Source organism: Anolis sagrei, chromosome 4 (genome assembly GCF_037176765.1).
Source record: "Anolis sagrei isolate rAnoSag1 chromosome 4, rAnoSag1.mat, whole genome shotgun sequence".
NCBI classification, from domain to species: Eukaryota; Metazoa; Chordata; class Lepidosauria; order Squamata; family Dactyloidae; genus Anolis; species Anolis sagrei.
In genome coordinates this window covers 219546625-219573590 of record NC_090024.1, presented here as the reverse complement: position 1 = coordinate 219573590, position 26966 = coordinate 219546625, and the positions used below count along the sequence as shown (strand labels likewise).

The following is a 26966-nucleotide window of genomic DNA, read 5'->3' as shown; positions in this document are numbered from 1 at the left end:
ACATTATCTTCATTGAAATGGAATATATGGCAGTGTGGATGCAGATAACCCAATTCAAAGTAGATACTGTGGGATTTTCTGCCTTGATATTCTGGGTTACATGGCTGTGTGGAAGGGGAGCCCTAAGTTGTCTGAAAAGGCAGGCAGTAAGCTAGTAGGATACACCATTTTTTGTTTTAAAGGTAACGTATTTAAAAGAAGTGGGTCATACCCATGTATCCACATGTACCATAAATGACAGCATATATTTTCTTGTTTTGATTGTGGCATCATTGTTTCTAAATATCAAATACTCTAAACATAGGTAATTGAGACCACAAAACTGAGAGACAATAAAACACTACTGAATGTCAATCAGCATTCAAAAGTGATAACAAATATAGTAAAGGTAAAGGTTTTCATCCACTCACATTTGCATGTTTTCGAACTGCTAGGTTGCCAGAAGCTGGGGCTAACAACAGTAGCTCACCCTGCTCCCCAGATTCGGACCTGCGACCTTTCAGTTAGCAAGTGCAGCAGCTCAGTGGTTCAACCAACTGTGCCACCGGGGGCTCCCGATAACAAATATAGCAGACAACTATGTACACAAATTTTCAAGAAATTTTGTGTAGATTTGTTGCTTTGCACAACTGTAATAGTAATATTAATTCCAAATGAGCCTGCTGCAAACAAGAGAACTGTATATATTATGAAAGGAGATATTGCCGTACTTGCTATCTTATGAACTGGACAAACTACCAAAATAAAATTATTCTTACAAAGCATTGCTTCTGACATGCACTTTTTCACACATACCAGCTGATGAAGATGGGAGATCACTTACCTTTTAACTGACCAGCTAAGAAAATATTTTCCCCTTAAAAGGGAGGAGGCAACATTCCAAATAAACAGCTCTGATATTCAATGTCAGACTAGCTTGCCAGTTCCTTGCTGTTATAACTATCCCTTTCATTCTGAAGACAGTACATATCATTCTAACACTTTCTGAAACTAACAGCAGTCACCTTCTTGGTGAAAACAGAACATATAATCAAGCAAGCACACACAAACTATGTCATAACAAACAAAAAAGGCCATTACCCTGTCAGAATAGGTAGTTTTGTTCCATAGTTCTCATATCCGTGTACAGCCAATCCTCAGCAAGGATTCAAAACATTCTGAGAAGATAACTTTGTAGACCTTCTGAGAATGGCATGTCTAGCATTACAAAGGCATTGCAATTTGCATGAACTCCTGCTTTGTCCTCTTACATTTTTTATAAGTGAATCAAGTTGATTGACTAATACAAGCCTAGATTCTGAGCTGATCTCATTCACATTTTTCCACTTGAGGATTATTTATTGAGAAAGCATAAATAGTTCTAAGCAACCCAGATATTTTACATTACTTTGAGAACATCACAATAACAATATTGGTACCAGTGCAAGTTAAATGCTTCCAGAAAATTCTTAGAGTCACCATAAATCAGAAAGGACTTACAGGCACAGAGCAACAGTATCCCTTTTTAAAGAAACATCTCTCTCAATGTTTCTTTAAAAGGGGATACTGTTGCTCTGTGCCTTGAAGTCATTATTACAGAATTTTCTGGAGCTGAAGGGGTGTAACTTTTCTGTGGTAACCCAGTGGGTTTCCATGGCCAACCGTGGAACCAAACCCTACTCTCCAGGATCATAATCCAATGCTCAAACCACTTATTACTGACTTGTAAAAAACTGATACCCATAGGTTAAGGATCAAATCCTATGGTCTATCAAAGTAGTTGTGGGAAGTCCTTGTTCCAATCTCCATTTTACTTGCATTGACAAGCCCCTGCAGACAGTGCCTATAAGAGAAGGGTTCAGCTGGTACATCGGTCCATGGCCCCATCGGTCCATGGCCCAGAGACCCAAGGGGCCCATAAATTTCTGACACCAAAAACTGAATCTTTTGGTCATATTTTATCAAAATCATATTTTGTACAAAATAGAAAAACTGTCATGTTCTACTATTATCTTTATTGAAAACTTAATTGGAGATTTATGGTCCAGCTCTTTGGGGTTATAAAAAAATCTGTCTGAACAAATCATAGTTTCCCAAAAGCAACCTTGAGGGCTGCCTGTAGCCCAGTACTTTGGGCCTTAAAACACTCAAGTTTTGATAGATGCCACCCCACCCTAGGGATGTGGGAAGAAAGCAATCTTGTTCCACCTTGCAAAATCTCAGAGGCCCTTCTTGCAGAGCACAGAGGCATTCTCCTAGGGTTTTATCAGGACAGAGGAAAAATCTACTCTACATGCAGCTTGCGGTGCAATAATAAAGAGCCATGGTTGCAGCTGTTTGGCTCTAGATGTGTTTGCTGGAAAAGGATAAAAAAGGATTCCAAAACTTTATATCACAACTCTTCAGCCTTTGTAATCATCATCATCATCATCTATTTATATTCCGCCCTCTCTCCCCAAGGGGACTGAAGGGGATTCCAACAAAAAACGGCAAACATTCCATGCCAAACACATATATAAATAAAAAAAATACAAAAACAGGCTAATCAAATCTCAAAAGAAACCAACAACCACAACAAAATTACACAAAAATTAAATGATAACATAACCTTCTTTACCTTACATCTTGTATACAAAATATTAAGCATAAATTATATAAAACACACATAACAATCCATTAAAAGTTATTAAAATATTAAACGGCCAATAAAGCCAGCAAGCAAACTGTACCAAGTGAGCCAAAACCAAGATCAGAATATAATAGCAATACCCAGGAGGTGGTCTCCTGATTATATGTAAACTTCTAATCCTCCTCCTCTCCATATATCATTGAACAGAAGTAAGTTTTTAATTGTTTTTTAAAAGAGAGAAGGGAATGGGATGTTTTTATTTCTTTAGGGAGGACGTTCCAGAGGCGAGGGGTGATCATGGAGAAGGCCCTCTCTCTCGTTTCCCTCTCTCTCGTTTCCACTAGCTGTACTTCAGACAGGGATGGGACCAAGAGTAGGGCCTCTTCTGCTGACCACAGTGATTGAGATGGTTTACATGAGGAGATACGATTTGACAAATAGCCTGGACCTAAGCCGTTTAGGGCTTTATAGGTAATGGCAAGCACTTTGTATCTAGTCTGGAAGCAGACCGGCAGCCAGTAGAGCTGCTGCAACATGGGAGTGGTTCTCTCCCTGTGTGGCACTCCAGTTAGTAACCTGACTGCTGATCTCTATACCAGCTGAAGCTTCCAAACTGTCTTCAAAAGCAGTCCCATGTAGAGAGCACTGCAATAGTTCAAGCGGGATGTCACTAAGCCGTGGACTATCATGGCCAAGTCTGGCTTCTCAAGGTACGGGTGCAGCTGGCCTTCACACAGTCTTAATTGTGTGAAGATACTCCTGGGGACTGCCGACACCTGAGATTCCATGATCAGAAATGAATCCAAAATCACCCCAAGCTGTGAACCTATGCCTTCAGGGGGAGTGCATCCCCATCCAACATAGGCTGTAGCCCCGAACCCTGATTCACCTTCAGACTGATAAGGGGTGCATCCAGACAGCCCTATATTGTGGTAACTCCCGCAATAAAGAAGGGGTTTTCCAGATGACTTCGGGAACAATCCAGAATTAATTCACCACAAACCAGGAAAACCCTAGTTTGTAGCGATTTAATTAGGTGGTGGGTTTATTCTGCACCTTCTTGGAAAGCGCAGGATAAACCCACTATTTCCTGTGTCTGTGCAGTCAAGACACCATTCCCACAGACTAAATTGGTCCTGAAAGCTGTGTGGGGGAAAAAGCTGCCTGGAGGAATCACGCAGTTCACAAAAGCAACGTTGAGGGCACCTGTAGCCCATTTATAATAACAACAACTTTATCATTAATAACTTTTGTGTTGTTTTGATAAATTAATTAGGATGTTTTATGTTTAAGTTCTATGTTAGTTATAATTTTCAAAGGTTGATATTTTATTTAAATTATAGTTGTTATATTTATGTTGCTCTTTACGTGGGGTTATCTTGGGTTTTTATATGTGTATTTACTGTTATTGAGGCATTGAATGTCTGCCTTTTTGTTTGTTGGAATCTACCTGAGTTTCCCAGGGGAGATAGGGTGGAATATAAATAAAGTTGTTATTTTTTATTTATTTATTTATTTATTTATTTATGGCCTGCCCTATCTCCCTGAGGGCAACTTCATTGTTTTCTATGCTCAAGGTGCATTACACACAATGATATGTGAGCTTATACAAAATGACAAACTCAAGATCTGCTCCATTATTTTTTTAATATTTCCAAGCCATGGATGGTTGAATTTGTGGATGCAGAATCCAAGGCTATGGTGGGCCAACTGTACTATAGAACTCCTTTCCTTCTCCTCTGAGCTTTTTAACCAAGGTTAAGTTACCACCACTCTTATCATTTCACAAATCCGCAACTTTATTACATTACATTAATTAATTAATACATTTACAGTTTGTAATGTAGTCTTTCTTAAATTAGCAAATAAAATGTGTTGGCTGTGTACTAACATTTTCAAAATAGTAACAGAAATTGACAATGCTTTTAGGAAGTGCTGCATCTCTGTGAGGCTTTTATCTAACTAAGAACATTCTGGTAAAACCATCCCAGTTTAAATACTGATCCCTTTCAACAAATGCATCTCAATAAGTAGTGGGAAACCTCAACATGCCTTATCATCAGAGCTTGACCATTTCATTAAAAAAAAGTCACCAATGCTTCTATTTTAATCCACAATGGAGGGAAATGACTAAATCTCTTTTCCCCAGGCTCAGCAGAAGAATGAGTTCAGAAGCACCACAGAGGAATGTGGCTGTCAAAATGCCACTACAAAAAGTATGTCACCAATGCTGAAGACAGTGGAGTTGCCATTGAGCATTCCATTAAAAGGAACTGCTCCAGTTCGTGCTGCTTATTTCTGTTGGGTGGTCACAACCAAGCCACAACTAAAGCACCAAGCCACACATGTTCTACATTCAATACCCTTCAGTAAGGCATAGAGCAGGCAACTTGTGGACCTCCTGGTTTGCTGAGTTTAAACTTCTGTCAGTGTACACTGACTAGAGCTGATCAGAATTGAGATGTAGCATATCTGAAGCACCTGTACTTGGTATAGATTATATGTGCTATAGGCATAACGCAGCATGATATACATGCACTGCTGCAATAAGAAAGGGAAATGGTTATGAGAAAACAAATAGGGAATATAGCAGTATTTGAGTGCCTATGCACGGTTCTCGTATTAAATCAATGCCTGAACCCCAGGCCATTGCTTTAGTTTTAGTTGGACACACGTCAACTGGCTTAAACAGCTAATATGGTATTTGATAACAAATTAGCAGCTCTTCCTTCCACATGACCTCTATTAAGTAGTCAACAAGTTTTGAAGTCAGCCCTTCAACTAAAAACAAATGGAAATATGCACATAGGTGTAAGCAAAATGTATTTCACTTAATATCAGAGAAAGCAGGAAGCTTAAGCCCCAATTTTGGATATTTTTACTTTGTTGTCTACAGTGGCCTCAAATTAAAACACTACACAGTGCTTGCTCCTTTGTATCCCCCTTTTTTCAAAAAAGTATGCCGCCATCAAAACTTTGCTTTCTCTTATATTTTTTTTAATAATTAGATGATTGGGGGAAAAGAGAAAGGCAATTAGCAAAAGTGATAAAAGCTCATTATATCCTGTAAAGACATGTTTCATTTATCATTCCATGCATCTGGTCCACCAATTTAATTCCACATTGCTTAGTAGCTGATTATTTACAAATTATATATAGTTTTAACAGCTGGAACCTAGTGCTAAGATCTACAATATGCAGCCATAAATTAGAAGATACCTTGAAGTTTCTATTTCTAATTTTCCAACAACATTAAATGTCTGTATTCATCCTCCTGCTCTGATTTCCACAACATGGGGTTTGATTTTTATGATGCACCACTGCAACTATGCCTTTGCAGCCCCTTCTAGGATGTACATGTTGCCACCACACAGAAAACAGATGTGGGTGGAGATGAGAAAGGTTAATCCCCAAGTTTCATCCAACCAGATCCTCATACACCTATCCTATCACTTATTATTTAGCAGCAAAAATTTTGAACCCAGAAAACCACTTTCCAAGGTTATTTGAGCGATTTGAAATGGAGAACAATTGTAGGGCAGAGAGCCTCCTTTTAAAAGCAATAGTCCCCTCTTCTAAAGTGATATGGCTGCTACCTCACTCCACATTTCTCTTTGCCTTCTACAGTTCCAATGGCTATTCTGTATATCTCTTTCTCTTACTTGTAGATGCATAGTATCCATCCTATAGGACAGAAATATGCAGTTAAGCCACTTCTGCAAAATAAAATTCTAACCTTTATATTTCACTGATCTTAAGGCAGCATACATGACCATCCACCTCTCCTTACAACAACCCCATGAAGTACACTAGGCTGAGAGTGAATCTTTGACCAAGACAATTCAAGTACATTTACTTGTCCTGTGGGGACTGGAACATGATCTCCAAAATCCGTGTTGAATTCTTTAACCACACTACACTTGCAAGAGACCAGAAAGGAATAGCAGAAAAAAGACTATAACTTATTACTTAAATGTTCAGCAGCTATCAATAAAGGGTGTATGTCTTCTAACACATAGTTCAAGAGTACTAAGGAAGGTCACACAGAAGAATTTCCTGTTTTTCTGGATATCTCCCTTTTCTGTGCTTCAGCCAATCTAATGCTTTATGTATAAAGCCAGTTGACACAGGCATTTTTATTTCAATGTTAAAAGTTATTTCAAAATATTGCTAGCATTGTTCATTGTGCAGTTAGAAATACTCAGAACTAATATTTGCCCGTGTAAAATAAGAAGAGAAAACAAAAATAGCCCGTAATTAAAATGGATTTTTAAAATAAGTTGTAAACTGCTTATTTTAATTATAAAAGTAACATGTTATATGTTTTTAATATAAATAAGTATTCAGTGTGTGTAGACAGAAACGGCAATTAAAGTTGTATTCATTTTCACTCAGGCTTACAATGAAAGTCTTTGGCTGGGATCCCAAAACTATTTATCAGTACCCAAGAGAACTCTGAGTATAGTTCTTGAACAGCACCTCTTAATGACATAGGGTGTGTGGAGAAGAGCAGACCACAGACTACCTGCTGGTGTCTCTGGTGTTGTTGTAAGAAAATCCTCCATTGTGCCCTGCCACATGCACAATGGAGGATTTTCTTACAACAACACCAGAGACACTCCAAGTGGCCGGCCTCTGAACAAAGGAAATTTCGTATAATGCCAAGTTTTTAACTCTGTGTGTATATACACACACACACACACACACACACACAAACTGAATTCTCAATTCACTTCTGACATGATAAAGAAAAAAATGCTATAGGGCAAACCCATTCTTGAAATTGATGAAGCAATTTGGGGTACAGCATCATAGTTTGCTGTGCAAAAGAAAACAAATCCTACGCCCAAAATACGTATTTAGATCTCAACCACACTTAACAAGCATATATCCCCATCTATTCATTTCAATGAGAGAGGACCCTTCTAAACATTCAGATCAAGCATTTTACGAGCATTCTGTGAAAAAGAAATGTCCCCCCTGCTCCTATTTTAATTGGGAACCACACTTTCTGCCATGTGAATGATCACTGTACTATTTTATTCCTCTGCATCTCTATCAACTGTAAAGAAATAACCAATACTTACTGTTATCTTGTAACAACTCAAATTAGTTCACAAACCAGGATTCTAAACCTGTCTTTGATCAGACTCTGTTTTTTTAAAAAAATTCTGGTTTGTAAACAGTAATAAAGCCAATGTCTTCTGAAAACTGGCTTAATGAGATGAGCAATGAAACTAGGCATGCAAGAGAACAGAAATCAAAAACAAAACAAAAAACCAACCAAGGACATGAGTCTTTACTGAGGTAGAATCATGGTTTCTCCATCACTATCACAAAGAATCAAAAGCATCTTGTTCCCACTTTTAACAGCCACACATTTATATTCTCGCCAATAAGGATGAAGCTTAGCTTCAACTATGGTTCATTCAAATATATCAACTGGTCTGGAATTCTGATCTGTTAGTTTGGTTACAGTTACTATCATCTTAATATTCATATAATTATTAATTAATATGTCATGTACATTGTCATTGGGAAGTGTAAGTTGAATGCCAATCAGAATATATTTAATAATTTGATTTTATGGTCAGGTTTAAATATTGCAGCCGAAGCAGAAAAATTAAGGATTATCTACAGTTCAAAAGCAAGGAAGGGAGTGATTTATTTATTCTGAGAAATATGCTTAGGAAAGACATGAATGAACATGCACACACATCTCCAATTTGTGTAAGAGCATGCATGCACTCTATATAAACTCAAGAACTGTACTTGAGATATTTGTGAGATCAAATTACATTGTCCTATTGCAATTAAAACTGCACAAATAAAGTAAATTAATTTTAAAATGAAGTACTCTATAAAGGTTATCAAATTATATTCAGTCCTGTATTTTCAGAAAATTTGACATTTAGTTCAGCTAGCTGTATTACATTATTCAATATTTTAACTTAAATCAAAATTGTAAACAGTATACTCACCATCAGGAGCATAACTGTACGTAACACTTTCTGAAAGAAATAGTAAAAAGATTGTGTCACCGTCTTTTGTTTGATATCGCTATAAACACTGCATCTTAAGATATAGCCTTAAACTCTGCCAAGATGGTATCATCAGTAACAAATCTCAACATAATAGTTTCAATTATCAGATGTGGCAATGAAGATAAGGGTGGGAGAAGTATATAAGTGTTCAACACTCTTGAAATAGAATATTTCTCCCTAGAATGCTCCATCTGAACAAGTCCTCAGTCACTTCATTGCAACTAGATTTCCACAATTCAGTGCCTAAATCAAAAGAGGTGTTTTTATGCAAGGCACCTTCATCCTGCTCTAACATCTCCTACACCTGTATCCCTCCAGATGTTGCTAATGTCACCCTTCACAACTAGCAGTGCTGGCTGGGGCTGATGGAAATCCTTGGAAGATAGAAAGCTACATGATGCCTACTCCATTCCCCATTTGTTCCAAAGTGCTCCTCATAAAAAATGGAATTCTAGTGAGAGGAAGAAGTAGGAAAGCCCCATGGACTGGACTTGTGCATGACAGGCACAAACCCAGTCCAATACTTAGAAAGCTGAGAAACTCCACAGAAGACAGGGCCCAAGGTAACAAGCTGATCTATTCTGGCTCATCATGACAAAATTTTGAACAGGTTACAACTTAAATTTTCATAGGAAGAACCTTTACAGTAATTAGTAATATCACTATCGTTTACATAGACACTTACGATTTATAAGCTTTAAATACACGTGTGCTGTATCCATGCCCTGAGCCTGCTTGTGTATTATTTCTTTTTTTCTTATTTTTATCCTTCTGTTATTTATATTTGTTCCTGAAACTTAAATAAATACTTTTTTTTGAAAAAAATGCTTAAAACAGATAATTCAAAACGACTAGTTGAACCTCATGTTAATGTGAAAAATCTCTTACTGCAATGTCTATGACCATACAATCAAACCTCTGCTTTAAAATATTTAATGAAAGAGAGTCCACCACATTTAAAAAAATACTTCCCCCTCTTCAGCAGATGATACTATCCAGAAGAACACATGCTCATTTGTCAGTAAGATTCATTTTAATTAGAGACACAATAACACTGTCTGAAAAGAAGTCTGAAGTCTAAAAGCCACCTTGGAAAACATTCCAGTCGTAGCCAGATTTAGAAAACATGATAATTCATCTGAAAATAAATGCTGGTCTTCTGCCTCTAGCTTCTGCTGACAATCTTGGAATTATGTTTCAATTCAAATGTTTCACTAGTGAAAATAGGGAATGTGACAGACATCGAAAGAAGCAACAGCAAAGAAAGAAGTTTTGTATTAAAGCTTGGCCCTAGGTTTTTATAGGCATTTCCAACTATTTGTTCCTATTAACTGTGACACATTAATATCTGCTGGCAATATGAAGAAGCCAAAAAAGGACATAGCCTCCAATTATATTAAACATTACACACTTGCATAAAGAGAGCAATATGCAGAATCTCAAGGTTTTGATTTGAGGCTACTACATTCAATATTTCAACTTGCCTATCCAATACAACAAACAGTCAAGGTAAAATCCACTTCAGGTATATTCAAGAGAGAGAGAAAATCTATATAGGAACTAGTTTTGCCATATTAATTCCATATAGAACTGCATGCACATAATCAGACTATACTATAGAACAGGCAAATCAAAATTCAGTCAACAACTTAATATCTTGAAGGAACTTGCTTATATCCTTACAATATTCACTGCCAATTTTAATGAAAGGTTAAAAGATGAACTTGGGCAACCCCCAAACTTTGTTGGATAGAAATTCCCAACAACACTAGCCAACTTTGTTGATTGTGAAGAATTCTGCAAGAACATCTGGAGGACAACATGATTCCCATATTAATCTTTACTTCACAGAAATTTGCAGGGTAAAAAAGAAACTTCAAGGATACCTGTATCATATCTATTTACAGTAAAAGTGCTTCCCTTTTTATTACTCTGCAAGCTGGATGATTCGGAGATGAAGCCCTCAAAGGTAACTTTTAGAAGCTATTCACCAACATTTTTAAAGTAACAACACAACATGTCATGATACCAGCCAACCTGAATCATTCTACAAGAATGATCGCAGCATCGCTTAAGTCAATCAAGGAGCACTGAGCTAAAGAAAGCTCTCTCATACCCTTCATTATGAATAGTATGTATTTAGAGAAAGTCTCCCCCTCTGAAAAGGCAACGTGGCTGTCATTTCTTGTTAGAGGAAATGCCAAAATGTAATTCAGCAAAATCAGAACATGGTGATAATGAGTTTCAAGCAACAACTTTTTTGCAGTTAATTCCTTTTCCCACCAATGAAGGCAAGATTACATTTAACTGCAATCTAAAAGAGGGGCAACTTCATTTCTTTTTCAGTATAACTAATTTTAGGGGGGGGGGTTGGAGGGGGGTTGTGACCTCAGTACATTTTGGAGAAGAAATTTCACATAGTTTAAGTTTCAGCTTGTGACTTTTAATATATAAGAGGTTACTGTAATTTTGATAATCAGAAAAGTAAACAGTTGCTTTTCTAATGATAACTACAACAGAAAATCTATATCAAGAGAAAGGCACGATAAAAATAATAGACTGAACCCTAAACAAATAAAGTTATTTTCTACTGAGATTGACAGGCCTCTAATCTAAAGATATCACAAAAGACAATGACATAAACAACGTGAATTTATATTATATTCTTAAATAGCATGCATACAAATTTGATCTAAGTTGGCCAAAATACTCATCTTTTCCTCCTACTTTTACATAAGCGAGTTAGTGTTTCTGGCTCACACATTTCAATTTTTGTGCCAGATTGAGCTGGCTAAAACTGAAATCCAAAAATTGTTTGGAAATCAAATAGTAGAATACTAACTTAAACACCTGTATTTATGGTCAAAGCTGTAGATGGAGGTGGATGGGGGATGGTAGGGTTCCAAAAATTTTCAGGTTAAAAATAAACCTGATTTACTCATGATGGTTAACTGGTTAACCAAATCCCCATTCTAAGTCCATGATAAGCAAACATTAAATTGATTTAAGTCTACATAAGTTATAGAATGAACCAAACTATTTAGATTATTTTGTGTTATTGAACTACTCTTCATGATTCACACAAAAAAAATCCCCCCCCCCCCAAAAAAAAAATTTTTTCTGGCTATGGCACTGTTTATGGATATTGAATGAAGTGGAATGTGAGCATGTTTCAATCAACAAAGCTTTCAGGAACAAAGCTTCTTTTTACGAAGCCTTTTTATATCTAGCCAGACCTTCCTTTTCCTTCTCATTCCCGATTCTAGCTTGCCTATCCAATACAACAATATTTTTAGCAATAGCAGCAATATCAGCAATAGGAAGACACTGAAAGAAAGCTGGAAAAACAGATTTTCAGTTTTAAGTTGGAGCAGTGTGTCTGCAGTAAACAATGTAACTAGACGGGAGCAAATAGAATTCTGCTCTAGTCAATCCTACAGTTGCATGTGTACCTTGCTACAATATGTAAGGTAAACTGCAGCTGCCTCCAAAATTCATTCCTGTGTGTTCGTGAACAAAACATAGAGAAGATAGAAAAGCAGATAAACCTGCTTTGACAACTACCCTGAGTATAATTCTATATTTCACCACCAAAACGGAAATCATAAATATGTTCTGGCTCGTGAAATATTTTTTTTATCCCTGGGTGGATTATGCAAGAATCTTTCAGTGGTCTCTTGTGCAAGGTTTACCAAGCCTGATTGCTTTACTCACATTAGCATGATGTTCGTTTTGAATGAAAAGTTTGCCAAAACACACTGAAATTTTCTTTTTTGGGGAGGTAAGGAAGGTAAGGAACTGAATTGTTATTTCTCCCTCTGGTACCATTTTTTCGGTTAACAAAGCAATGCTCAGGAAACAAAATTATTATTTCTAAAATGTATCCATGTCTAGAAAATGAGTTTCTGATCTAAAAGATTTTACTGTAGTATGTATGTGTGTGTGTGTGTGTGTATAATAAAACTGTTATCATGAATATCTTCATGTAAAATAATAGCAATACCATAATGACCACCCAAAATATACAAAATATATCAGGAAAGCTTAACTGCATTTCAGTACCTTTTTCTATTTTAAAATCACAACTTTTCTCTACAATTTTAATTGAAATTTAATTAAAATGTTTCAATTTGTGTTATCATCGAAGTTTAACTACATAAGTACTAGTTGCTTACCTGTAACTGTGTTTCTTCAAATGGTGATCTGTGAAATTTGCACATACGTGTTTGTCTGCTCATGCATAGTGCTGTTTCGATCTTTCTAGATCCCTAGAATGAAACATTTTGGTGGTAGCCCCACCCAGTCTCCCAATATAGTATGAATGGTGCAAACCACGCTTGACACAGCCACCATGGAGTAACTAGGATGCAGTCCGCCTGATCCGATATTATCATTGCCACAACCTTGGTTATCAAAGGTATCGAAGGAAAAGCATACACCAGGCCTGGGGTCCAGATGAAAAGGCGTCTTCCAAGCATCCTAGGGCTGGTCAGTGGCATCTGGCACAAAATAGATTGCATTGTGCATTCAGAGAAGATGCAAATAAATCTATGCTGGGTTGGCCCAGTGGCAAAAGAGAAGGTGTGCAGCTCACAAAGCTTTTTCTACCCCCAGAAGCTTAAAAAAATTGATGTGATGGTGGCGGTCTGTTGGTGACCACTGCCCCTGTACCATGAGGTCGTTTAGATGGGCTCCCCAGCCTTCAAGAGAAGCATCTGGCAATAGGAAGCGGAAAGATCATGTTTGTCTGAAAGGTACTCCTGATTTTACATTGGACCGTTTCGTCCACCATTTGAGGGAGCAGAGGCCTTCGAAGGGGCCGTAGCTGAGTCCTTGGGCCATCATGACAGGGGCTGAAGGAGCTGAGGGGGCAGCTCTGCAGGGGTTGAATTCTGAGGCATACAAACTTAGTCAGGAATATCATGGAGGCCCTGCCCATGGCTACTTTTACTGTATGGAGAGAATGCAGCACACATACACAGACAAACCCATATGTGCGATTTCACAGGCACCACAAAGAAGAACAATGTTTAAACATCCCAAACATATGAGCTTGCTTTGCAATTGAAATCTTCAGTGGATCTTATCACATTGATAAAATGGGGGTACACAACATGGAAGGGGGAGTCTGTAGCAGCACTTCCAATGTCTAGGGGGAAGCCATGCTCTGAGAAAGTCATGCTGGATCCACTTTTGTTTAGCTTCCAACATTGCAGTGACAGTGAGCAGAGTACTACCAAAAATATCCAGTATAAATCCACCTGAGCTTTTCCATGGTTAATTTTTCATTCAAAGTGTTTGCTTGTCTTTTATAGTCTGTGGCTAGAACTGTTTTTAAATCTTCAGCATTAACAAAAACCCTTCAGGGAGGAACGTCTGCTCAGAAACTGAGTACATGCAATGCATGCCAAAAGTTCAAGTTCAAATAGTGGTATCTCCCTTCAAAGAAGGATTAGGCAGAAAGTGACGAGAAGGGCCTCTCATTATTATTTTTTTGAGATTGGAGAGCTACTGCCATTTAAACAGACATGAGCAAACGGTATGTGGAAGTTTCAAATGGTCTTCAAGACCAAAGAAAAAATGCCAATAAGATATTCCCCCTTGAAAATGTTTTTGCCATGTAATATTTCTCATTCTTGCATCAAATTATATTTGCTTACTGAAAGTGGTTGCACTGAAATTGGCAAAAGTGAAATAGCAGCTTAATGGACTGAAATTTTCCAAAATGAAATGTGCTTGGTTGCATAGTTAATCAACAGATTCTGCTTTGCCAGTCTCAATACTGCTACGCTAGATAATCAAGCAAATCATTTTATACAACAGAAAATGTGACTACCAAGCATGACACTTAACATTACTAGTCTGAGAAATACTTGTGTGAATGAACAACTCATTCTGAGCTTCCTCTGCTTTCATATACACAAGTCATGTACCCCTTTATCCAAAATGCTTGAGATGAGAAACTTTTTGGATTTTTTTTCTTTTAGGCTTTTGGAATATCTTTGTTTCCACATATGTACATGATGAGACAACTTGGAAATAGGACCTGAGTTTAGGCAGGGAGATTACTTATGTTTCATATGCATCTTATCTACACACCCTGAAAGTAATTTTATCCACAATGTTTTAATAATGTTACACATTAAAGAAGATTTATGTACCCCAAACCATCAGAGAGAAAAGGTGCCATTATCTCAGCCACCCATGTTTTAGAGTATTTCAGAATACCAGATAATGGAGGTTCAACCTGTGTAATAGTCTACTTCATTGGGTAATGTATTTGCCAAAAAGAATGCTGGACCTAGTATGAAAAAACATACGCGAGTCTGTAAATATCAAGTACAACAGAATAATTTCAGTTTATATTATACTAGCTACCAGTTCTGAGGCGTACTCATTTATGCAATGAAGTTTTATTTAAAATTAGAGGAAAAAATGTTTGTGAAAATAAATCTGTAGAACTAGCCATTTCAGGAGATACAATCGATTTCTACATTATTAGATTTGAAGTAGAATAAGTCTTTTCAAAGAGTTCATTTAGTAGAATAAATTATCCTGAGTATTGTCTGTAAGAGTAATCGTGGATATTTTTGACTTACTTCCACTAGAAAGGAGATAGTAGTGGCATATTCTTAAATATGTCATTTTTACCATACTAAAGAAAAGCCTTTAAACTCTTGACCCTAGGTTGATATTGCCATGTATAATGCATTACATACAGCTGCTGAAGTCAAACATGTCTTTCTAGCCCTGTGGTTTATGAAAAGTAGTACATAGTGAGCTGAATTGCATGACAGCTGATATATATCAAGAGTAACAGGAGCTGTAGTCATTTTCACATTTTTAAGCAAATTCTGAAAGCTTTGTATATGCACACATGTTCAGCATATGTGCCCGAGCTTTGAACATTTTGTTCTGGAGTGCATTGGTTCTCATTAACACAAGGGTCCAAAGTATAAAACTTTAATGAGCTTCATACATCAAACTTGTGCATGGCATTACCCTTAGGTAACAGGACACATAAAATTTAGTATCCCTAAAAGAATATGATAGGTTCAAAGCTTTTCAATATATATGGCTTTGGAAGCCTCTTTTTAAATGGTTCTTCAAAATGTACACATAAAAACGTTTTGAGAGGTCCTTTTGGTGGCCCTGTTCAGAAGAAGGAAAAAAACCGATCAATTGAATAACACATAAATTAAAATCTAGCTCTCTAATTTTAATCAGTATGGTTAAGTTTGTTAACTGAGTTGTAAGTTAAGCTTTCCTGCTCTGAGCTTTATTTTTACCCTGTACTGTTTGGGGGTTAGCTGTTTCCTGTTACTGTGGTAATTCAATACATTGATATGCAGATCACACCAACTTGCAGCAAGGTAGCAGAAGGCTCTAGGTGACTTGTGTAGATAAATACAATCATGATTCTAGACTAGTGTGTTAAAATGCAGCTCATGAATCAACACGGTGTTGCTCCTTCTAACAGAAAGCAGCAAGTGTTCATGCAAATGCCAAAGACTGCTCCCTAAAATTCTTTTTGTTTAATAAGGTACATTATGATCCGTTGTGCTTGAAGAGCAAACATGTAGGCAACAGTGTGTCTAAAACCAGTGTTTTTCAAGGACAATATATATAGAGACAGAAATCAGCATTTTATCTTCACTACATTATTTCACCTACAATGTGACTATCTCAGGCCATATAAATGAATTTTGAAGGCAGTAATACAATGGAAAATAAGGATGAAAAGGGGTCCATGGGAGAAGAGCTGTCACTTCTTAGCCCCTGTTGCATCTGCACTAGTGCCTCCCTCCCTCCTTTGGATTTCATCTTCCTTTTCCAGAAAAGAAATCTGTCACTGATTTCAATGGAATGGAAAATAACTACAACTCCAGGATGAGTATATCTATGCTGGAAAAACAGGATTGCTTTGCCTCTCACTGTTCCGCCATTTCCCTGATATGATCTCTGTTTACGCACTCTTGACATCCACCCCCATCAGATCATCAATGCTAATGGGAACATAGAAAGCAAGGGAGGCTTCTATGAATGGAACTTTTTTCCTGCCTACAGACTTAACCCCCTGCAAATTCGCACCATCCAATGGCTTCTCCGCCACCCCTCTGAGATTTAAATCTACTTACTAAATTACCTTTCTTAATTTAAAATTCTGTTGTTTAACCTAATATGAATTAGCATCATACACCACACTATATACGAGCCTGAGAATTCTGTATTTTTATGATGGAGTTTCTGAAGGTTCTTCTTTGAAACTAAAATTAGAATGGACAAGAAATTCTCAGGATGCATGAGGCACTATTTGAAGCACTAAGATTTAGCCTTAAAAACATCTGAGATATGAAAGTTACTAAGCCCAGCTGAGATATATTTGCCTTTTTCATTATAATGTAGCAGCAAACACAGAAGCATCTCCCAGTTGCTGTATTGTCCCTTCTCCTCAGAGGTATAGTCCTGATTGACTGAAACAAGGTTTACCTGTTAGCACATTATGGTTAAAGATCTCAGAAAGTAAATTCTCATTGAAGTGCACTTCCCAGTTTCACATGTAATGGGCATCACTACCTATGTGATACACTACCATGGCTCACCAAACCAATGAAGGAGAAAGTCAGGGCCAACATATGTCCCAATATTTAATATCAGCCAGGAAAAAACTAGCTTATCAAGCCAAACGAGGCTTTCAAATAATACACAACTAACTCCCATAAGACCTCAGCTGTTCCAAAGACTAAAAGGTTGCTCCTTTATGATACAGTGTCTGTAGAATTTACTCTGAAAGCCTGAACATTTCAATCATGCAACAGTTACTTCTTTCACCCCTCACCTTTCTAAGTGGATAAAATCCTTCGTTAGGCTTCTAACCATATGGCATGTATAATTTAAAAGTCTGTGGTGCTATATAACAAGGAATTTGCTACTCAAAGAAAGTTGTTCACATTTTGCTAGGGGTATAAAAGCATGGGTCCACCTAATGTTCCTATTTGGTTCCTGCTCCAACAATGCAATATAAATAACATGAATACAATAGTAACCATAATCTATTTTCTGTGCATTTCTTCACAGGCTGATGCGCAAAGATGAGCAAGAAACTCTTTAGGTCCCTGGACCAGAACAGCTTCTGAAAAAATAAATTTGTAAGTTATACTGTTCTTGATAAGGAGAGGCAATGGATATCTGCTGTAAAATGTTTTTGTCTCTCTTCTAGGACTAATTGTACTAAATTAAGTGATGATTTCTTGTTGGAAGTGTTGTTAATATAGTCTTTCTACCAACAGAACACGTTAATTTCCAAAAATCTCAAGGGTTTTTTGCTAGACACTTCTACTACAAATCTATTTAATCTTCACCAAACTTAACCTACATTAGAGAGAAAGAAACACACATGGTCTGAACATGAAACAAAGATCCTAATGTATTAAACACCCTGGACAAAATGTCAGCGCAGTGTAAACTGAGATTCAGAAATAATGCTCAATGACCAAAGTTGCAATACCATGAATGTTCAGCTTGCGTATAAGTTGGAGGCAGTCTGAGTAAGAAACTGTTTTTTCGCCACTTAGTGAGGTCCTTTTCAACATATACCATAAATTTTGCATGTTGGATAAGACTTGCTACTAGCCATGACAGCTATACGTTATCTCCAGTATTGGGGGGAATATAATGTGCTGGGGAAAATGAGCAGAAGAACGTTGTTGCATTCATGTCTATAAATATCTGGTTCACCATGAGAACCAGTTAACATAGAATTAAAAAAAAGGTATAGAGTATGTGCCTTGTATTCAATGACATCACTGTGTTAATACAAGGTCCACTGACTTAGCAATTATGTTTTTTTAAAAAATAGAGCAAGGGAGATATCCAATATATTTTTTGTTGTGGAAGTTGTTGCACATCTTCTTGTACAACCGTTTGCAATGCTGTAAACCTATGTTATTTCACAATTGGAATTTTCACTTCAATAGTTTTAGCTCACTGAGATTAGAAGCAAAGATTTTGCTTTCAGAATAAACTGGATAATAAGTTTCAGCATGTTTTCATTAATGAAATTATTTTGCATTTGTAATTAAAAACTTCTAATAAATGTATTAATCTTTAAAGTGCAATAGGATTCTTCTTTTTAAAAAAATATTGAATATCCACTGCATAGTTATGACTTGCAGAAGAAATAGCAGGAAGTTGTTCTCAATTTTAACAGTGAAAAAAAATGTTAAGCTCCAGAAAATGTGGATGAGATCATGCTTTTGATACCAAAAAAGCTTATGAACCCCAGATTTTCATAGTTAGTGCTAAACATTTATTTTAACTTGAATAGAATGGCAAACTCTCCCAGTTTCCAAACAGGTCTATACAAAGTCCTTATTGTGATTTCAAGACTGAAGCAAAAACATTTTTTAAAAATCAGAAAGGATATGACCAGAAGCCATTAAAATAAATATTTAACAGAACGTTTTGCTTACTTATTTGCTGAACTTATAAGCAGGATTTTGCTGTTCTGTTGCAGGAAAGATAAGTACGTATGAAGAATTATAATTTGCTGTACTTTTAAAAACATCTCCTAATCCTTCTCTTTTTAAAACAGCCACAACATTGGTAAATATAGCTCAGAAATTAGCCACTGCAGAGCCTAGTGTTGCACAATACAATATTTTCCAGCACCAAGTATTGTGAGTCACAATATGAAGGCATTTGATTAAAATATGGAGAGAAGAGTGGTTTTTCACTTCCTCGACCCATACAGAGAGAGAGGGAGAGGGAGGGAGAGAGGGAGAGGGAGGGAGGGAGGGAGAGAAGGAGAAGGAGGGGGGCGGAGAGAGATTCAGCAATCCTCAAGAATGCTTAAGGAATATCTCATGTCATTGTTAAAGCCTTTTGACGTTGGGCTATAGTCAAAAATGAAAAAAAATGTAGTACACAGATATATACATATATGCATGGATGCTGACAGGCATAGGTATTTCAAGGTCATTTTCTACAAATATTCAAGACCTAGGCAAAAAATGTGGCACAATACATGAGGTGTTGAGTAAATGAGATGACAGGTAGTTCACATACTATTTCAGACAGGTTTGAAATGTTCTCTGTACATAATGGCTGGCATCCCATTATTTAGCAGACCCATTCAATTGATTGTTATATGCTATGTCACCAATAAGTAAATCTGTTTCAATGACTCTAATAAAAAAAGAATTTAGACTACTATATGATTTATAAATCATCTCAAAATTTATGAAGATTGTTTTCACACCAGTTGTGACCGTTTAAATGGTTCCTTCCTCAAAATAGATACTGATTTGTTGATAAAAGGGTGCTGTTTCAAAGTTACTTTCCGTAATAACTTATTAATGCAAGAGAGTAGTTATTTCTAATGTAATGTTTGAACAGTATACATAAACTGAATGTATACGAATACTCCACCTTTAAAAATTGATGTGTATTATGTTTGGCTACATCAAAATATGTACATCCACAATAAACCCAGGTATTTCCTGACATAAAAATGGTCAATGAATGAAACGATGCTAGACAAAAGATGGGGAATGGGGGTGGGGAGAATCAGACTATACAATAGCTGTTACTGTGGAACACTGATTAGAATAAACAGAGGCTACTGAGTATCATTATGAATGCATTTTGCTTTCACTGCTTCAAGGGGCCTACCACACAAGAGGGAAGGGAATTTGCTATTAATCATATTAAAATCATTGTTCCCTCAATAATGCCGGCTAGGCCATCACAGAATTCTTTCTACCTCCTTGATTCACAGATGAATCTGAAGCTTTTTTTTAAAGGCCAAAAAAGCTCATAGTCATAAATCGAACATACATTTTGAACATATTAAGCAACAGTTATGCAATTATTATACCAGTGAAAAGATGTCACTGACATAGAAATATTTCAGAGGGATTATTTAATATCAGCACTTCTTGAAACATACTAGGCTCCAGGTTGTTTCGTCTCTTTTAGTGGATGGTAAAGAGAGAAAATACATCAGTGACAGAAATATTGATTTCATTAAAAATTCCTAAAATGTTCAGCTCACCAATTACATGATTAGAATACTAACTTAAACACCTGAATTTATGGTAGGCAGTTAACTGATGTAGTGAAATATGTTATAAGGGATAAATATTTTCAAGAAACAGAATTATTACTTTTGAACATCTATCAATGCATAGGCAATCTATTTTTAATCTACTTTATTTCAAATTCACATAAATATTTTCATTGCAAAACTGCTATGATGCATACCTGCAAAGGAAACATGGAATTCAAATTATTTGCATTTAAGATAAATTTTCTCAATTGATTTGGTTGTAATGTGATTGAAAATTTGAAGTTTTTCCTAACATGTGTGAAAGTTTAAGCATACAGTCAGCTCTCCATATCCACATTTTTAACTACTAATGTAACCATTCACAGTTTGAAAATATTCTTTTTAAAAATCCAAAAAGTAAACTTTGATTTAGTTGATTTAATTGAGAGATACCATTTTACTATGCAACGATATTTAGTGGGATTTAAGCATCCATGAAAGTTGGTATCCATAGGGTCCTGAAACCAAACACTAGCAGATACTATGGATCCACTGTACTGTCGTATTTATATACTTCACCCATCTTTGTAAGTATATAAAGCACATGAAGAGATATGTTCTCTTTATTAGTTACAGGCTTGATTGATTTTTTTAGTGCAGACATCTAGAGCATCTAAGCACGCACCTTCAAGTCTCCTATAAAATGATGGCAACTCCACACTTTTCATGGAAAGCCTCTACAATCTTTCAAAAAGTTTACCATCACTTGTTTTCTAAATTAAGAGACAAATATCAGTCATGTAAAATGGTCATGTTCCTAACTGCCACCGTCAAGATGCATTTATAATTTCTGCACACAACAGGAGTCATCATACAAGGAGGAGGAGACATACTTATTTCCTGGCTGGAATGTGTTTTGTTTTTTAAATGCTGATGTTGCTAAGTAAGGAGGAGGGAGCGAACTTTGCTGTAACAGGAACATGCAAGCTACTTGCTTGTGCTTGTTCTTTCCTCTCTCCCCCACCCCCGCCTCCAAAAGGTTGCACGAAGAGCACATGATCACGCAGAATAAATACAGGAAAGAAGGCAAAAAAAACCCCACCCTCTTTCTCTGCAAGCAGTGGTAGGCCTTCCAGAGAACTGCGATGGAGTCAAAAGTTCACAGCGGTTTCAATTTCACCTTTTAGCAACCAATCAGGAAACAGCGAATGTAGAGAGAACATCCAAATGAACAGTTAACTCACTCAGTACCAGAATTCACAAGGACAAGCGTAATTTTCCAGTTTTAAAGCTCTCATCGTAGTTCCTGTTTTCTTCTGAGGAATCATACAGAGACCACTTATTTGGCATACGTTTGCATGCTGAGGATTTGCTTAACAATAATAGCTGTTTACTCTAAACAAATGTACACTGCACTTTCTACTTATCTAGCTCTGAAACAAAATTAAGGTATTTCAGTAACACATGATATTTTTATCAGTGCCAATTTAAACCAGACAAGTTTTTGTTTTTAAAAGCCATCCTCAGGAACAATTCTATGAAATATCCCTATTTACTTGCAAACATTTCTAAATATCTGAGTAGAAGAATATGGGCATTTGCTTCGATCCTTTTTATTCAAAACCTTTAAAGAGAAATTCTGTGAAACTCAAATCTAGCTTTTCAAGGGATCCTAAAGAAGGATTGGTATAATTGTTTACTGTAAAGCACTCTACGTGGGGCTGCCTCTGATGAGTGCTCGGAAACTTCAGCTGGTCCAAAGAGCTGCAGCCACATTGATCACTGGGGCTGGCTACAGGGGGCGGAAACCCCCCTTGCAGCACCTGCACTGGCTGCCAGTCTGTTACTGGGTAAAATTCAAATTGCTGGTTATAGTCTTTAAAGCCCTTAAAGGTTTGTGTTCTGGCTATTTGGTCGACTGCACACCCTTGTACGAACCTGCCGGGGCCCTGAGATCTTCAGGAGAGGCCCTTCTCTCAGTCCCACTTCCATCTCAAGCTCAATTGGTGGGAACGAGAGGGAGGGCCTTCTTGGTGGCTTCCCATCGACTCTGGAATGCCCTGCCCAGGGAAGCCAAAATGCCCCCCTCCCTGCTGTCCTTCAGGCAGCAGGTTAAACCTTTTTATGCAGGTAGGCTTTTAAAAAGTTTTTTAAGATTCTCAGGGGCTGCTATGATTTTATATGATTTTAATGATGTTCAATAGTGTTTTAATACTTATATATTTGTATTGCAATGCTTTAGTCGTGAGCCCCTTTGAGTCTCCATATGGAGAGAAGAAGCGCGATATAAATAAACATAATAATCGTTTACATGTTTTCTAATAAACCAACAAGATATTCTTCTCTCTCTTCGGGTGTTCACTATTATCAGTTATATGTGGTTTTCTTTGTAAAATTCCAGACTTCCTCCCTCTAAAGGGATTTTTCCATGCATTTCTACATTGGTAAACACAATTTGAATGTTTATTCTTCAAAAAATGAAATTTCCTACTACATCTTTCACTGTTCATACTGAAAAGTGTCACATGTTTCAACACAAGATTTCTTTTCTAAAGACCTGTTCAGTTTCATGAATACGTGAAGTTGTAAATTTGGTCCATAGAGTACACACAACCTGATATGGAACTGGGCTTCAGTTCAATCAGGCTTTATTTAGTACAGCACAGATTCAACACTTCCACTACTCTCCTGAATTAGTTTTTTAAAAAAACACACATCACTCTTCAAACCTACTGAAATACCTAAGAGATTGCACCTCAACTGTCACTGGCCAGAGCAAGTTTTTTTAGAAAGCCTTGCCCGGCACAAGAGGACCCTGCCCACAAACCCTTGAAAATGGCCCGAAAATTTCAACTGGTCCAATGAGCGGCAGCCAGACTACTAACTGGTGCAAATTACAGGAAGCGGTCAACCCCCCCTGTTTAAAAAGCTCCATTGGCTGCTGTTTATTTTTAGGTCCCAATTCAAGATGCAGGTCCTTACCTACAAAGCCCTGAACGGTTTGGGACGCGCTTACCTCCGTGACCACATTTCCTTTTGTGAACCTGCATAATCCCTTTGATCTTCCGGAGAGGCCCTTCTCTCACTCCCGCCAACTTCGCTAGTGCGACTTGTGGGGATGAGGGAGATGGCCTTCTCTGTGGTGGCCCCTTGGCTCTGGAACTCGCTCCCCAGAGAAATTAGGCAAGTCCCCACCCTGGCAGTCTTCAGAAAGAGCCTGAAAGCTTGGCTGTTCCAGTGTGCCTTCAATGAAGGAATGAACAATAATTCCTGACCTGACCAAACCCTGCATAAAATGCCCTCGGAATCACTTTATTTTACCTGTTAGTGCAATTAAACCCAACTTCATCCCTCGGATCCCCTGTCCAGATACATTACATTGCTCTCTCACCCAGTGTTTTTAAACTTTTAATCTCTGCAATCGGCCCTGCCCACTGTGATTAACTTTCTGTGTTCAAATATTGTGATTTTATATTGTTCTGAACTGTTTATTTATACTGTTTCTTGTATTTTATCTTATTTTCTTATATTTTATTGTTGCATTTTTATATTGTATATTTTCATTGTTGTATTGCTGGGCTTGGCCTCATGTAAGCTGGGGGGCCTGAGTCCCCTTGGGGAGATGGTGGCGGGGTATAAATAAATTATTATTATTATTATTATTATTATTATTATTATTATTGAGTTACTTGTCTGTCACTTTTTAAAAACACATAATTTGCCAACCTGTATGGTTGGTTCCAAGACTTTCCCTGTCCCAATCTGCCCAGACAGAAAATGTTAAAATAAAAATTAAGATCAAACACTAGAATTCTCCTTGAATAGATATAGTACTTCTAGACCTCTCAGTGGCTTTCAATACCATCAACCATGGCATCCTTCTGGAATATCTGGCAGGGCTGGGAATTACAGGCACTGAGTTGCAGTGATTCCGGTCATACTTCTCAGGCAGGTTCCAGATGGTGGTGTTTGAGGATAACTGCTCCTCAAAAAAGGGCCTGTTATATCGCATCCCTCAAGATGCCATTCAATCCCCAATGCTTTTTAATATTTACATGAAACTGCTGGGAGAGATCATCTATAGGCATGGTGTGAGGTGTTATCAGTTTGCTGATGACACCCTATTGCATTTCTCCATGTTTTTTTTTTTAAAAAAAAAAAACAGCCTTAGCAAAGGATAGCATGTTTCCTCTGAAAAAGGCCTGGAGGAGGTAATGGGCTGGATGAGGAAAAACCAATTGAAACCGACTTCAGTCAAAACAGAGGTGCTTGCCCCCAAAGGTTAAAATCTGGAGATGGAGTATGTCAACCAGTTACATTCCCCCTAAAAAATTGTGTTCGCAGATTAAGAGTGCTCCTGGATCCGTCTCTCTCAATGTCAGGCCAGATAGATACAACAGTCAGAATGCTTACTCTCAGAGCTTCGGCTGATATGGAAGCTGCACCACTTCCTAGATTTGGAGGACCTAAAAATGGTTGTGCACATATACTGCTAACCTCAAGGTTGGATTTCTGCAATGCGCTTTACATTGGGTTACCTTTCTACCAAGTTTGGAGCCAGATTGGAACATTCAGTGAGTGAGCACATCACACCTATACTAAAGTTACTCCACTGACTGCCAAGTAGTTTCCAAACAAAGCACAAAGTGTTGGTTTTGCTCTTTAAAGCCCCACATGGTTTGGGTCCAGGTTACCTACACAATCACCTTCTCCTGTACAATCTGCCCCAAGCACTTAGGTCTTCTGGGGGGGAATCTACTCCAGCATGCCAGAACCCAACCGGCGACTATCATCCAGAGGACTTTTCACCATTTGCTCAGGACTGTGGAATGAACTGCCAGAAGAGGTCTGACAGCTAATTGAGCTGTTGGAATTTAAAAACCATCTAACGACCTATATCTTCCAGTAGGCCTACCCAACCAGTTTTTATCACCAATTTTAAACTTGCATCTTATGTTTAATCTTTGTTCTGTGTATTTTAATATATATTCTGTAGAAGTATATTTTAATAGGTGTATCTTGTAGAATGTTTTTAGATGATTGTGTGTTTTTAGTGATGTTGTAACCCGCCTTGAGACACAAGGAGAGGAGGTTCAATTATTACTATTACTATGATTATTATTACACATGACCACATTTTCCAAATATTCAAGGACCTTTTCCTAGTTAATAGGTCATAACGCTAATACAAAATGATAGAGAAGTGCCAGTGATCGCCTTCACATCTAAATCATAACAGGATATATAACATGGGATGTAATATGGGGACAGGTCCCTGTCACAAATTGTATAAATATACGTTACATCTCAAATTTTAATGTCACTGCATCCGAAAAAGTGAGTTTATATCCACAAAACCACATGTAATTTTTTTTTAAAAGAACAGTTTTAAGATTGCTGCCACAGTTTTCTCTCCTTCCTTCTTCTTATGCTACAAGATTGAATAAATATACCAAAGATGAAAAAGTGTGAACAAATTTGGCAAACACTGCTTAAAATATTATTTTTATCTTTGATCTACAATTGTCTGATGTGAATTTGTGTCTGCTTAAATTTTCATTTGAATTATATTTTCCTGAATTTAGTGAAGTCCATTTCCAAATAACTGTGCATACAATTTGGACAGCCAGTATAATTCCATATTATTATTAAAAGGTGAGAAAACCAGCCTCTCACTGTGCTTGCAGAATTCGCTTCTACAAGCAGACAGCAGTCCCCCGTGCACTTCAATCCTGGGAAATCCTTCAAGCTGATTTTCAGTGCTTGACAGCATTGCAGTGGCAGGGGAATGGAAGAGAACTCCCTCAATACTATTGTGAGCATCACCTTGAATTTAGGTCTGTTACTTTAAAATAATACAAATAGGCTATCTTAATGTATGTGTTTCCAATTCAGAGATTTGAAATCTACTCTTTTGGAATACAATTCCTAGGATCTTCAGTCATCATGCTGCCTGGGGCTATGCTGGACAACTACATCTTTTCCAGGATCTGATCATTTTATATGAAATCCATAGGAATGCAAGGATATACACAGATATGTCTATCTATATATACATTAAATGGATGCTAATCCACTAGAAAAGTACCTACTAATCTTAAATTTGGCAGTAAATGACAAGTAGATTCTTATATAAATAGAACACAAAATTTCAGAAAGAACAGAGGCACTAGCAATCAGCTGTGTTAGTTCATAGTTTAACAACCGACAGTCTTAAAAGAGATGATAATATTAGATGGGGGGGGGGACATCCACAATAGCACAA

At 37.2% G+C, this 26966-nt stretch overlaps 1 protein-coding gene across 8 annotated transcripts in view; it reads right to left on the bottom strand.

Annotated features, from left to right (window-relative positions):
- The window catches only part of NCOA3 (nuclear receptor coactivator 3), a 115142-nt gene that overhangs the window by 53568 nt on the left and 34608 nt on the right, over window positions 1-26966 (bottom strand). For 6 of the 8 annotated variants that reach the window (XR_010909920.1, XM_060772151.2, XM_060772155.2 and 3 more), the window contains exon 2: window positions 8590-8619. The exons of the other annotated variants lie outside the window; for them this stretch is intronic. The gene's annotated coding sequence lies outside the window, so the exon portion shown is untranslated. The remainder of the gene's footprint in view (window positions 1-8589; window positions 8620-26966) is intronic. 8 annotated transcript variants of the gene reach the window in all.